Consider the following 12,594-nt stretch of genomic DNA (forward strand, 5'->3'; position numbering starts at 1 on the left):
TTTATTTCATCTCCCCCCATGCTAGCTAGTCATTTAATGGTTATAACTTTTACAGCTTCATTGTTTAGTGCTAAACTGCTGGAATGAAGCCCTGTGTCATGTCTTCCCTTTGCGTGCCTGCATTCCCTCGCTGAGTCTGATGAATCTATCTTGGCCGCAGACACCCAATCCTTTCCCTCCAGGTGAGAGGGTTTACCAGTAACGACAGCTCCTTTCTTTCCCTGTCTTCTCCCTCATCCACAGCTTCACCATCGTCTCTACCCAAAAGGAAGGTACACTTCAAGCCCACCCCTCTCATGTACCCTCCCTCGACTGCAGGAGGTCTCTGTTCAGACAAATCCCTCTATGTATCTTTGCTTCTCTGGCATTGTTTTTTTATAGCAAGTCTGGTCCTGACTGCCCCTAAGGTCCCCAGGACTCATGATTGTAAAATCATCCTTTAAAGTCTGAGCAAGATAAGCTCCACCAACAATAGTTTCAGGTGGGGCCGGCCCCATGGTCGAGTGGTTAAGTTTGCACACTCCACTTTGGTGGCCCAGCGTTTCGCCGGTTTGGATCCTGAGCACGGACCTGGCACATTCATGGACATTCATGTGTGTGTGTGTGTGTGTGTGTGTGTGTGTGTGTGCGCGCGCGCTGATATAGAGAGAAAGGGGAGGGAGGGAGCGGAAACAGAGACAAAGTGGAGAGATATCGAAAATGGGTCAAAATACTAATGGGTACACCTGGATAAAGGGTATATGGTTGTTTACCATCCATGCAACTTTTCCACAAGTTTATCTTTAAATAAATACATTTTAAAAATGGACCGTTGGCTGTTGTCCCAAATTTTGCCTAACCTTTGAGATTTCTGGCTTTGATTCCCGCAGCTGCCATCGCTAGCGTACCCAGACCCCAGAAGTGTGCAATGGTGACTTTAAAACAGTTGTCGCAGGTTCTGTCCCAGGCAAGAAACCCTGGATCCTCTTTGCACATTTAAAGTGTGCTAACATTCCAACAGGGTTTCACAAAATACTGGAAAAGAGCATCCCCCCCCCCAAAATTATTTTTTAAAAAATTATACATAATATAAAACAAAAACCAAAGGAAAGAACAAAATATTCAACATGTGTACAGCATGAAACCCTTAATTTCTTCCTTATCTGGTGCCACTGGGTTGTCTGTCTGCTGGGGTTTTGTGGTGTGAGTTGGTTTGCCGCCACTTCCTCTGCTCTGCTAGTCAGTTACCACTCCTGCACCGGATTTCCGTCTTCAAAAAATGTGTTGACATCTTTTGTCATATCTTCTCCCCTTCTTGTCATCCTCAAGGGCCTTATTCTTTTTAAATCCTTTGTTTTAGCAGCTTTATTGAAATATAGTTCACATACTATACATCTTACCCATTTAAAGTGTATAATTCCATGATTTTTGGTATATTCACAGATGGGTAACCATCACCACAGTCAATTTTAAAGCATTTTCATGACTTCAAAAAGAAACTTCATAACCTTTAGCTGTCATGCCCCTGTCCTCTCATCCCCCCAGCCCTAAGCAACCACTAGTCTACTTCCTCTCTCTCTAGATTTCCCTGTTCTGGACAATTTCGTATGAATGGAATCATATGAGGTTATTTGTGACTGGCCTCTTTCACTTCTGCGTAATGTTGTCAGGGTTTGTGCATATTGTAGCATTTATCAGTACTTTTTATTGCCAAGAAATATTACATTGTGTGGATATACCGTACTTTATTTACCCATTCATCAGTTGATGGACGTTTAGGTTGTTTCTGTCTTTTGACCGTTATGAATAATACTGCTATGGACATTTGTGTACAAGTTCTTGTGTGGACATATGTTTTCATTTCTCTTGAGTGTCTAGCTAGAAGTGGAATTTCTAGGTAATATGGTAATTCTGTGTTTAACTTTTGAGGAACTGCCAGACGGTTTTCCAAAACAGCTGCACCATTTTTCATACCCACCAGCAGCATAGAAGGGTTTCAGTTTCTTGGCCTTCTAACACTTGCTATTATCTAACTTTCTGATTCTAGCCATCCTGTGTGTGAAGTGCTATCTCACAGTGGTTTTGATTTGCATTTCCCTGGTGACTAATGATGTGGAGCATCTTTTCATGTAATATTTTACTTTTGGGGAAGGAGAGGAGATAAAAAAGTGTTTGATCTCCTGTGTTTAACTCATCATACAGCAGCTCGTTTTAAATGTATTACAGGAAAAAAACTTTCTTCTAAATCTTTGAAAACACTTGCATGGTGATGTGAAGTCCTTATCACATGTACAGTTTTCTCCTTCTGTGCTCTCTACGTGCTGCAGTCACTGTGTGACTGAGGGACTGCAACACCGTGCACTGCATTTGCTTAGGAAGATTCCTTTCTGCGTGGGGTGGAGGGAGGAGTTAACTCAGTGACTTTTCAGGCTTGACTACAGGGCTGAGCAGAACTGATGGCCAGAGCATCTAAAGCTCAGTGCGTTTCCTCCCCATGGCTCTGTCCATCTGTCTTGGGTCAGTGAGCTCCACAGGTAGTAAATGTCAAAGAAACATGAGAGCTGTGACATGGGCACAAAGCATACACCTGAGAGACGGACGGCAGGATGTTCCCATGGGCTTTTGCCCCTTAACCGTAGTGTAGGAGACGGGCCGTATCACACGTGCAAGATGATGACAGTGAAAGTGGGGTCAGGGGTGCATGGGAAGTTCCACGGCTCTTGTGCGTGTTTAAACATCTCTGTAATAGAAGCTTAAAATAATGAAAGAAGCTCGGTGCCTCCTAAAGAGAGGGAGGGGACGAGAGGAGACCTGGCAAGGGGGCTCAGTCCGTCAAGACGAGGGTTCAGCTCTCTCAATAAGGACATTTCAGGAAGTGTAATCACTGAGGTTAGGAAGGAAACGTCTTTTCATATAACTGGAAAGAAGGAAAGGAGGAACGGGAAAAGGTTTTTGTGAAGCTTTATTGACGGAAAGTTCCTGTCTCCTGACTTCTAGTTCCTCTGTGATCAGTGGTCCAGCACATCTACTGAGCAAATGGAGACAGCCTAAATTTGAGGAAAGTGGAGGAGATTTGAAATAAATTTGAGTGTCCCTGGAGAGAGAATGGAGTAAGGAAACAGCGACCTAAGCTCCATTTGTTTTGTTCTCATGTTAGTAAGCATGGGATAATTATTTGTGGAATGAGTGAGTAATTTCCAGCTAGTGCTGGGGCTGAATTTACTGTGGCATCGGTAGACTCCATTGTGAGATTTAATCCAATAGTGATCAATTAGATATAGGAAGGCATTTCTGGGAAAGGCAGAGAGATGGGATTTTGCCAGACAGGAAGGATTAAAAGGGATTGGATGGGGCCCATTAGTAGCGGAGCTGTTTAAATGTTGGTTACCTGACAGACCATCAAGTCTACCCCGGAGAGGGAGGAAATGTAAACAAGAGCTTCACGGACAGACAAGGAGTAAGTGGAAAAATGAATGGCCTGGAGTTGGAAAGTTAACAAGGGGCATGTGAATCAGAAGAATGAGAGACGAGGCCAAGGGGTGGAATGTCCGACTGTAATAATCTGGATGGCTGAAGTGTTCCTGGTGATAAGCTCTGGAGTGTGGCAGTAACTACACTGGAATGGAAGGAAAGGACCCTAAGATGAGATGATGCAGAAACTGAGAGGCTGGTCTTTGGCTGGTCTATCCACATCGATGGTAGAGCCCTCCATGGCCTCCTCACCTCTTCAAGTCTCCTGCCCTGGGCCCCATCCCCCTCCCAGGACCTCCACAGAATCTGCATTCTTTCTTTGACCTCAAGTTTCAGACATTGTGGGGTCAATGGCATAACTCTGGACAAGAAGATACAAGTGTGGAGTGAGAGAGGCTGTAGTGGACACCGGTTTTGTTTTTGGTTTTTGTTTTAACACCTAGCATTCACAAGTCTTTCTGGGAAAACTACCTCCAGTGCCCTCTGGGATACTCACCCCATTTGTGTAGAGTGTGTGTGTGTGTGTGTGTGTGTGTGTGTGTGTGTGTGTGCGCGCGCGCGCACGCGCATGCGTGTTCGGTTTTGTTACAATAGTTACCATTATACTTGTATCTTTTCTAATGTCCTCAAATTCCTTTCCCTTACTTGGAGTCTTATTTCGTTTGTCACCTATATCTTGACCCCCTCATATTACTTATAGAACAATCATTTTATTCTATTTTTCCCTTTTTCTCCTCCCTTCCATTTTTAAAATCATGTTTTTAGAAAACAAAATTGGTATTTTATTTTTCCACCCTTGTAACATCTTTATTTTACTTAGACATCTACAACTTAATGTATTTAACGCTCACCATCATAATGCTTTTTGAATTTGGCCCCAGTTGACACTCAGCCAATTTTTGAGTCCCAGTCTGTCTAAGTGGAGTTGCCTTTCCTCCAAACCCCTATTGTAAGGGTGGGTATGTGTGCAGTCCATGGTGAGACCCCCATATATCTGTAACCTGGTGCACAGTCTGGGACTCACCTCTGGTTCATGAGCTGCAGGTGTTCTGGGGGAGACCAACCATGGCTCCACCAAGGCCGTGAATATCAGAGGCGGCACTTCCATCCCGATAGGTGAACTGTACACACTAAGGGCAAGATCTTGTATATTCTTATTAAGCATAGATGGAAGGAAGGCAGAAAGATCACCTTCCCAAAGAGGGGGATGCCATGCCTGATGACCTCCCTGCAGATATTGTTTAGTATTCAAAGAACAGCCCAGTGCCTTTTTGGAATAAGGCATCAGTGTGCTGTGCAGTGCCTGGATCAGCCTCAAGGTGGTGATGCCTGGATCAGATTGAGGAGGGGGCGGGGGGAACAGGAAACAGGACAGGGTCACCATATGGATGATGAGGCATAAAGCTTTGTTCTACCAGCAAGGTCCTTCTTTCCCCTCTTCATTTTTTCTTCCCTCCTCGCTTACTCCATGTCATCTTTTCCTTACTCTCAGCTTTATTTTATCCTGGGAGGTAGGTGGCTACCTGATCAACATTGTTACTACTGGCAGCTGAGTGATGCTTTTGCTCTGCAACAAAATGTCATTGGGCAGTCTGAAGAAATACCTACAGAGGGGAACCACTTCCCCCAGGTGCCTTTCCAGTAGGGAAACCTCAATGTAAAGTTTAAAGTATTCTTCCCTAACACATTAATATGACTCACATGACAGATTCTTAAGGTGTGTCTGTGCTGTTCCTAGCCCCTCCCCCACCAGCCCAGGATCCACTGCAGCAATACCCTCCCCCACCCCCCAAATCCCATTCAGGGTTCACCCCCTGTGGGGTCCTCTGGTCACTGACCTTTAAATCATGATGAAGCCACTGTTTTTTCTTCATTGTTGTTTTATGAATTGCATACCTATTCTTGACCCTCTTCGGATAGAGAACACCTGTCTTCCCTACTCTCTGAAGGATGTAAAACATTCAGTGAGCGGAAGGTGTGGGCTGCTCTACACTTTCGTTAAGGCTAAGCGAAGAGGCAGGAGGCAGAACCCACCTCCTCAAACTTCATCAGGGAGGAAATGGGCTTTTGGGAGCACGTGATATCTCTTTGTCAACAAGAGCTGCAGAGCACTGGTGACCTTTCAGAAGCCAGAGGAAGCAATCAGTAAGAGCTGAACTCACTCCTCCTTTTCCCTAAGCACAAGCCCTGAGTTACCTGAAACCCATGCCCCCAACACAGGACACAGAAAAGACATCACTATTATTAGAGAATCATTTATTGGGGAGAATTAATATTCTCCACAAGAAGGAATTATTTTGCGGTGGGAAATTTTCCGCTCTCGAAACGCTGGAAAAGCGTTTTCTGTTGACATAGAGACGGATCCCTAAACATAGTGCCTTTAGCAGTGGTGAGAACAGCTGGAGGCCCCTGGGCCGGCTTGACGCCTGCAGCTGGAGCTTGGATGGGGCACATGCTCCCTGCGGGGCACAGATAAGGGACGCTTCTGATCCAATAGCTGATCTTTAAATGCCACGACTTTCTGAGGGTGTCCTTTCTGGTCTCTGATCCATCTAGAACATGTAGGATAATTCCGGCCAGCAAAGACAACTTCTTGGTGGCAGGACTTGGTGTTTGGCACTTTACAGGAGGGAGCCCTGTAGTTGGAAGGATGCCCCTGGACGGGCTCTGCCTGGGCCTGCTCTTCTGCCTTCTGCTCAGTTTTCACAAACTTCCTCAGGGAAGGAAGGGGCTCTTGAGGGCGGGTGACCTCTGTTGCACACCGCTGCCCCAGTTTCTCCACTGGGAACTTCCCAGGGACCGTCCTGGTCTTCTGAGCCGTGGTGGTCCCAGTAACGGTAGCTCTCCCTTTAACCAGGCCTCTGCTCTGTGCAGATGATATGGGGTTGCCCTTTTCCTGGGGATGTTCTTGCTTTTTGCCTTTTGTCCCAGGATGAAGCCATTGAAAAATGTGGTTCATCTTTTTTCTGAACAGACTTTCAGGAGGAGGCTGTGCCTTCTGTGATGAGGTCTGGGAAGACTTGCTCCCAAGCGTCTCCTCTGATGCTGTGATCTGAGTAGGGAAACTCTTTCTTGTAGGTTGGGATGTCCCCAACCCTGCATCCCCTCCACCAAGCTCTTCTTTGTTGGGGCCCGGAGGGCTCACTCTCATTGTAGCTGGTGGGAATTTCTTATCCTCGGACCTCTTTAGGTCTTTCTTAGGGACCCAAGGCTCCTGCCGCTGCTGCCTGCTGATCCCACTGTCCTCCAGATGGACACGCAGCACCTGGGAAGCTCCCATGTCCCCACTGGAGACACCGTCGGCATGAGTCGCTGAGGCCTTGTAAGTCAAGCTCTCTGAGGCAGGGGACCTGTCAGTGTGTTGGCCTTGGACCTGGCTCTGATTCCTCTTCTCCAGTTTCGACTTTAATTCCCCAAACAGATGTTCCTTAAGATCCGATGACTTTGGATCTTGGGGAACTTGTCTTTTTGGTGCAGGGCTTTCAATGGTCCCAGTAATTTCTATTTTACTGTGATTCTCACGTATCATTTGGGAGCTTCCTGGCTTGCTGGTTGTCAACACATTACCAGTTTTTGACTGCAGAGCGTTGAGCTCCTTGGCCCTGAATATGTCCCTGGCCGTGTTGTGCACGGAAAAGTGTTCCGACTTCATCTTTTTGTCCTGTCGCCCTTCTCTTCTATCACTGGAACTCACTCTCTCATCCTTTGTCTCATGTTTGGCACCAGCTTGCCTTGCAGGCAGCTCTGGGGGGCATCTGTTGCCTAGCTGAGTAAATTTCTGACTCGCTTTGCCTGTGATGCCCCATGTGACAGGCAGATGAGTCTGCCTGGCACCCTTACTCCTCTGAACAACCTCTGCAATCTCTTGGTTGATACCAGAGGGTGATTGTCTCGGCACCCCTTGTCCTTCCCTGCCCATAGGTGAAGTAGCAGGGCAAAGACGATCCAGGACCAGGGCTGAATTTGTTGTTTCCGCTTTTTCTTGAAGAACAGATTTAGAGCTTCCTCTATGGGGCTCGAAGCCCTCGGATTTGGAGTCGACTTCCAAAGTTGGGTTATTTGAGGGGGGACAGTAGAAATAGGGCAAGGACTGGGATGCAGCATCTTCCAATTTAAACGCCTGTATGGATTCAAGGACCCTGCAGGGCAGGCCCCACTCCATCCTCATACGGAAACTTTTAATATGGGTTTCCATCATCTGTTGTGCACTGGAATCAATGAAGCAAAGCTCCTGGAAGGTATTCAGGGAGGATTCCCCACCCACTGAAGGTGGCAAACTCCTCTGTGTTATTTGGGTGCGGGATTTGTCAGAAAGCAGCAATGTCTGCTTGCTAGCATGCCATGAACTGCACACAGTCCCAGGGAGCCGAGCCTCACTGATTTCCTCAAACTTCTTGCTCAAATGTGCTTTCAGGACATTTTCAAGTTGTTTCTGATCTAGACTTTCCTCCAAGGCCCTTGAAGTTTTCCCTGACAGACTTGCCATGTGACTATTTAGGTCTTTCTCAGAGTCATATGCCGGATCCTTATCTGAAGAGCTCTCTGGGTCACTCAACAGATGAGCTTTTGGGCCGTTCTCTGGGCTATGCCCCTGATCCTTCCCCATCTCCTTCTCTACCTGAAGCAGTTCTGAACCCCTCTCATGGAAGCTTTTGGATTGGCTCAATCCAACATTTAGATCTTTGTTCACCGAGATCCGTGAGAGTCCACGATTGCTTTCTGACTTAGCTATCTCTGAGAAATCTCTTGGAGGCATCATCAGTGACAGACACTCACAGATCCTGCGGGGCAGGCCCCACTGGTGTTGGATGAGCCTCTTTCGAAGGTGATGTTCCAGTTTCTTCCTCAGCTCATCACTGAGAGGAAACTCTACGGGAAGGGTGGAGATGGAGGCATGGGCCTGGGAGGCCTGATGGTAAGGAAAGTTGGGAGCTGAAGAACAAAATTCTTCCTGAGATCTTTGGACTACAGAGGGGGAACCCCACAAACTTTCCTGTTGCTTCTGCAACACTTTCCATTCCAGTTGTTGAATTTCAGATGAGGTGAGAGACTCTGATTCATCCTGGGGTCTATGGTAACACACTCCACAGATCCTTATCTGGGGTAGAGGACCAGATGGTAGGATTGGGAGTGGGGATTTAAGGTGGGCCTGGGACTTGACCTGAGTGAGAGGTAGGGGCTGGGATTGGGGCAGGGTTTGAGGCAAGGGTTGGGGCTGGATCTCAGGCAAGGATGGAGGTGGGCGATGGAGAGGTACTGGGGATTCTTGGCTCATGGAGGCATTTGAGATGGTATTGAAAAGGAAGATTGTGGTGCAGTCACTTGAGTCACGGATAGCAGAGGGCAAGGACTCGCTGTGCAGAGATGGGAGACCCCAGAAGAGCTGCATACATTTTTCCTGTAAATGGTCCTCCAAGATTTTAGGATATGGGGGCTGCTCACGCATGTGCAGCTCCTTTGGTCTGCCTGCACTGCTCCAGAAAGGAAGGGAGAATGCTGAGTCACACTCATCAGCATTTGACTCTGACATTTTCCCCGAAGGATCTAGTTGGTGGCCTGGCCTAAGCTTTTTTGGAAAAGAGCCCTTCTCCTTCTCCTTTTCCTTCCACATCAGGAAATCACTCCTCTTTCGGACTTGTCTCTCCAGGAGTGACAGGACATGAGGGCTGAGAAATGAGAGGTTACCAGGCTCTATAAGGTTAGCTGTAGGGTGTCTCTCCAGAGAGGACTCTGAAGAATGGAGGGCAAGAAACTCTCGATTAAAATCACGTGGTGCCAAGGTGGAAGGTGCTAAGAACAAGTCTTTGGCACAAGCTTGCCACCAGGATAATTCTGAAATTGACAGGCTTGAATGGTCAGTGCCTCTGATTGTTGGGACATAAGTGGACAACCCACCAGGGCTATCTGGAGATGAGTTCTCTGGAACAGACTTCAATAAAATGGAAACCGATTTAGATTGAGTCACAGTTAAAGGGTGGTCTGTCGGTGGTGAGACAGACAGGCTTGGTGGTCCGTGATGACAAGCCAGTGAGTCACTGGGATTCATTATCTGGGACAAATTTGGTAAGGGGTTAATATCTTGGGAAAGGGTGCGGTCAAGAGAGAAGATCGTATTCAGAGACAGAGTGGCCTCTGGTTGGAGAATAGGATCCATTGCCTGGGTGTCATGTGGTGGGAGAGGGGGAAGGGCAAGGGGTTGGGGTGGGGAATGGTCTGCTGGGAATTTGGACTCCAAGGGAGGAAAAGGCTCTGGTGGCATAGAGTGACCCGGTGGTGAGGGTGAAAGAAAGTCAGCTAAGGGTGTCATTGGGTTAGGTGAGAGGACGGAGGGGGGCGGTGGGGAAGGGTCAGGTGGAGGGGATGGTGTTAGGTCTCCTGGAGGGATTTCTGAGAAGGCAGAGGACAGAGTGAATGATGACTCAGTCCCAGAAGCTGTGGAAGCCATAGAGGACACAGAGGCAGTATCATCTTCCAGGTCCTCCAGGAACAGCAGCCGATTGATCTCAGCAGTTGTGCTATTACACACCTCACAGGAGGGGTCTGGGCATAATAGTTGACGAATGCGGGTGGTATCGAGAGGCCGGCCTAGGGGCCTGCGGGAGACAGGAAGTAGAAAACTGTAGCCAGGACCAGAACAAGGAAAGGAGGACCTGCTGGCCTGTCAGGGGAGGGGCCACCTGAAGCCTGCTGCCCCTTCACAATGCCCCACATCTATGACTTCACCATACACTCAGCAGCCCTCACCCCAAGGCCTTCATTCACATACCCGTTCCTATGGCAAACCCCTCCCATGACTACTGCAGGCTGTACTGAATCCCTGGAATTGCAGAGAACATGTTAAAGAAGGATCAGGAAAGAAAAGACTAGTCACCTTTTCAGAATAGAAATTAGCCTCCTTTTCTCCTCTGTTTCCCTCTGGTAGTTTCTCCAACCTGGGAAACCAGAAGAGTGAATTACATGTAATAAAGGTAGAAGCATAGGTGTTACACGGGAGTCCCTTTATGGGAGACCCTTGGGATATTAACGGGATATTAACTCTGAAAGCCCCAAGAATCAGTAGATGTGGTCAAACGGTCAATGATAATATTAATAAGGTTCACATGTGTTTGTTGCTTCATTTATAAAGTACTGTCACATACATTATCCCATGGGATGTTCAAAACCACCATGTGAGGAACATAGGTCAATGGTTACCTCAAAGAGGAGTCTGATCATCCAGGAAGTCAACGTAGTTTCACAAGGTCAGGAGACAGAAGTTCTGACTCTTGACATCTCCCACGGCAACCCACTGGGCAACACCCATTGTCCAGGCCCATCACTGCTTCATGCCCAGAGCTGGGCAGAGCAGGAATCTGAGAAATGTCTCGGGTTCTGACTACCTTCCCATGAGCCTTTCCTCTGAGGCCTCTATTTTCTGAGAGGGACTCTATCTAGCGACTGATCCTCAGAGACCATGGACCTGGGACCTCATGGAGAGGACAGGAAGGGTCACCCTTGGAGAGCTCAGGTGGGATAGGTGGAACCTTACCACTTGATGTTCCACCTTTTCTTCTCCTCTTGGCTCTGCCCTGACGCTGAGAACAAAAAGAAAAGAATGAGGAGTGAGGACTTAGTTGGCTTGCTCCTCTCTCTAGGAAACTCAGATATTCATCCAAGATTAATGTCACTCTCTATTTTTATTACTAGCACTTTGTGTTCTTTCCCTTTCTGAATTTCTAAAGGTGATAACATACTTTCAATTTTTCCTTCTTTGAAAAACTCGGAGGATTTTTGGCTAGAGTCCACACTTGATCTTCTCAGTCAGAAGTCCTCTGCTCAAGGAGGGCATAGACTCTGAGGCCCACAGTCACATCTGTGCTTCCTCAGATAGGCCCCTGTATCCTGGGACAGAGCTCACACTCCAGTGTCTGCTCAGAGGCTCAGCCCTGCTCTCCTGATCTGCCCAATACAAAGGACGGTTTGGTCGAATGACGCCCGTCATGGGAATGTGACTCGTGATCCAGTGTTGGGAACAGTGTTCTCCTACACAGATCCCAAACTCTCTAAATAACCTAATGCAGGGCCGTGAAATCACTGATGGGATTTTATCCGGGAATCCTCCACCACACCCAGATGGTCTGTGAGTTTTAAATGGGAAACAGTCCCAGCTGAACCCCTAGTCCTGCCTGGCCTATTCCCCTAGGAGGATGATGTTCTATCCTCTATTCAGACTTGCCATCTTAGGAGTCTCTCTGGACCAACTCATTTAAAAATGTGGGACTAGAAATGGAAACAACAATAAAAAATCCCTGTTGGTGGCTTGCCCAGGGATCCTTACCTTTTGGTAGATTTTGGTTTTCCACAAGGTTGGTAAAGATGGAATCCCCACCAGGAAGCACAGGAACAGAAGAAGCAACCACAACCCACACACGATGGTGAGGTTGCGGTCACTATCTAAGAATGTTGAGCAGATGCTCAAAAACAACTCAATATGGCTATTCAGAAATGAGAGAACATTCCATTGACTGAACTCCATTTTCTGAATCGCAAGGCTGCCTGAGGCAACTGAGCTCTGAGAGTGTCCGCACTTGCTTATAATCCCAGGCCTGCATCACAGAGCACTGAAGAGTCACAAAGGGTTTCAGAGGGTGGGGGAGGGGACATGAAGAGGGTGTGCCCATGGCCCCTTCCCCCCACCAGCCCAGCTGATCTCTCCATCCATCCTGGGCCCTCCAGGTCCCTCTGCCCTACCCTGCCATCCTATTTTCCAACTCTGTCCGTTCATGAAATCATACAATTACATTAATGAAATTTTCTGCCTGTTCCACCTGTACTCCAGATATTACCTGGGCCCCCTTTACTGTTTGGAGAGCTTGACTTTGGTTTCACCAATTCCACTGCCTCGAAAGTCTGAAATGCTCCCTGGAATTTTTGCTTGTACCCAGACATTTACACTCAGAATCATATATGTCCTCAAATCCATCTTTCCTTTAGAATGTTTTTGCCTTACATGAACCCTGATATAGAACTTAAAGTTCTTCTTTACTCATTTGGTTTTGTGAATGTTGAATAACAAATTTTAGTTTTTTGCTTCAGTCAGCCTTTACCATTCTCAGCCAGTGGGGCTGACTCAAATAACTGAAATGAGTAATTCATTATTCAACA

The 12,594-nt window shown here is 47.3% G+C and overlaps 1 protein-coding gene and 1 long non-coding RNA gene across 49 annotated transcripts in view; one reads left to right on the plus strand and one right to left on the minus strand.

Moving 5' to 3' along the window:
- Positions 1-12,594, plus strand: part of LOC138922993 (ral guanine nucleotide dissociation stimulator-like) — a 90,368-nt gene that overhangs the window by 42,277 nt on the left and 35,497 nt on the right. The gene's annotated exons all lie outside the window — the stretch shown is intronic.
- LOC138922995 (uncharacterized) lies at positions 5,686-12,042 on the minus strand. The gene is made up of 4 exons (XR_011436130.1): positions 11,768-12,042; positions 10,979-11,024; positions 10,322-10,382; positions 5,686-10,043 (listed from the first exon to the last, which is right to left on the minus strand). It is a non-coding gene; the product is annotated as an uncharacterized lncRNA (long non-coding RNA).

The sequence above is a fragment of the Equus caballus genome, unplaced genomic scaffold (genome assembly GCF_041296265.1).
Source record: "Equus caballus isolate H_3958 breed thoroughbred unplaced genomic scaffold, TB-T2T haplotype2-0000437, whole genome shotgun sequence".
NCBI classification, from domain to species: domain Eukaryota; kingdom Metazoa; phylum Chordata; class Mammalia; order Perissodactyla; family Equidae; genus Equus; species Equus caballus.